This window comes from Molossus molossus, unplaced genomic scaffold (assembly GCF_014108415.1).
Source record: "Molossus molossus isolate mMolMol1 unplaced genomic scaffold, mMolMol1.p scaffold_m16_p_17, whole genome shotgun sequence".
Taxonomy (NCBI): Eukaryota; Metazoa; Chordata; class Mammalia; order Chiroptera; family Molossidae; genus Molossus; species Molossus molossus.
Window position 1 is genome coordinate 64,943,655 of NW_023425352.1, and position 2,090 is coordinate 64,945,744.

Consider the following 2,090-nt stretch of genomic DNA (forward strand, 5'->3'; position numbering starts at 1 on the left):
AGGAGGCAACTGATCAATGTATCTCTCTCACATCAATGTTTACATCTCTCTCTAAAAATATCAATAAAAACATTTTAAAACTAAAAATAAATAAAAACATATTTAAAAAAACAAAAAAATATCTTAAAATTAAAAAATGTTCAGAGTGGTTTGTATGAACAGTGTGCATACTGTGACAATAACATGTACAGATTGAGCACTCTACAGTTCTCTATATCCTAAGGAAAATAAACATTTATGTTATTCATGGGTTGTATTAAATTTTTAAAAAGGTCAATTGTACCCTTACCCCTTAGACAAGATAAACTGTCCTAGGGTGCACAGCTTTAACACCATCATTAATGTTGTTTGCAAAAGATGCCCGGCCAGTGTGGCTCAGTGGTTGAGTGTCGACCCATGCACCAAGAGGTCACCAGTTTGATTCCCTGTCAGGACACATGCCCAAGTTGTGGGCCCGATTCCCCGTGGGAGGCATGCAGAAGGCGGCCAATCGATGTTCTCTCTCATCTATGTTTCTATCTCTCTCTCCCTCTCCTTTCCTCTTTATCTAAACTCAATAAAGAAAAAAAAATTTTTTTAAGTTGTTTGCAGAAGAATAGAGAATTAAAAGCCAAAGCACTTGAGCGATGGGGGTGGGAGTGGAGAGTCATTTGCTGTTATAACCAGCAAGTGCCGTTGATTGAATGAAAATGGAAGGGAGGGCCCACAAGCACACTCTTTGAGCAAGCTGACCAATGCACATTACAGTTTTAAAAATGAAGGCTATATACTATATGTTACGTGTCCCAGGTAGGCAATGTAAAATGACATCTATTTTCTTTGCTTGCTTTGTGATCATACCCCTTAGAGGTGTCATGGGCCTTGTGGCATTTGGCTCCTTTTTCTCTGCAGTCTTTAAATCTGAAAAGAGCACAGTAGTGTTTTGTCCACACTCATTATGGCATCTGCATAGTCAAACTCTGCACAGTAATTGGGTGCAGAAAACATAGTGACTAACTACTGCTTTAGTCATGTCCATCTTCAGCTACCTGATCAGCACATATAAGATCCAGATCACGCTCATAGAGAAATCTGCAGCCACTTCTGCTGCGAATGTGAAGGACACGGCTCAGTCATTTTCACCTGAGACACCTTCAGGGCCAGACTACAAAAGATCACAATAAAGACCTTGATCTGGTCCATCTGTTGTTCACATAATTCACCAGTTTGCTCCACAGATTGAAGATCTGGTGATAAACCCCCATGACAGTAAAATATTTTCTCATCTATGATGGCTGCTATTGGTAAACAGTTGAAGGAGTCTGTGGACATTTTCCTTAGTTTAATCTTCTATCTTCTTTTACATTCATCATAAAATCCATACATTCTATTGATGCTGGCATATTCGTGGTTTCCTCTGAGAGGAAAAAAATTCTCGTGATATTTGATTTGTAAGCCAATAAGAAGCAGTCTTCAATGACTGCTTCCCCCATCCACATTCTGGTGGAAAACTACCTTACTCAAAAAGTCAAAGCAAATCATAGTATTGTCTATGGATATCAGCACATATTTTGAGTGATGCTTCAAATTCTAGTAGTCCTCTGATTTCACTCTTCCGTGACTGGTCATTGTTACCAGGCTTGCACCCTCTCACTTCCAGCAGCCATTGGATGAGGCTGTCTATGTCGAGTTGATCTGTACGTGCCATCACTTCCCCACAGCCAATCCTCCTGCTTGCTCCCAAGACCCACTTGGCCACACCAGGAGGTGGTGGTGGCAGCAGCCATGGTGAGTTCCCCACCAACTGCTCTGCTCCCTGCTTCCTCCTTCTCTCCTCAAAAAAACCATGAGAAGAACAAAATGGCCCCTGATTCCCAGGATTTTATATTAAAACTATGTTTAAAAATTAAACAAATCAGTAACTTGAACTATGCTTGATCCCCTAACTGTTAACCAGTCAGCTCTATTCAGTCACTGTTTACTGAGCTTATGATGTGGGGAGAAAAAATGGATATCAACCTTCCGTCATGGTATGTCCTTGGAGGGGCCCCTCTGGAAACCCAGAGAGGGGCTCCTGTCCAATAGGGGAGAGGGGGACCAAGGGAGGCTTC

At 41.4% G+C, this 2,090-nt stretch overlaps 1 pseudogene; it reads right to left on the bottom strand.

Annotated features, from left to right (window-relative positions):
* Window positions 1-894: 894 nt before the first annotated feature.
* LOC118632607 lies at window positions 895-1,687 on the bottom strand (annotated as a pseudogene).
* Window positions 1,688-2,090: the final 403 nt, after the last annotated feature.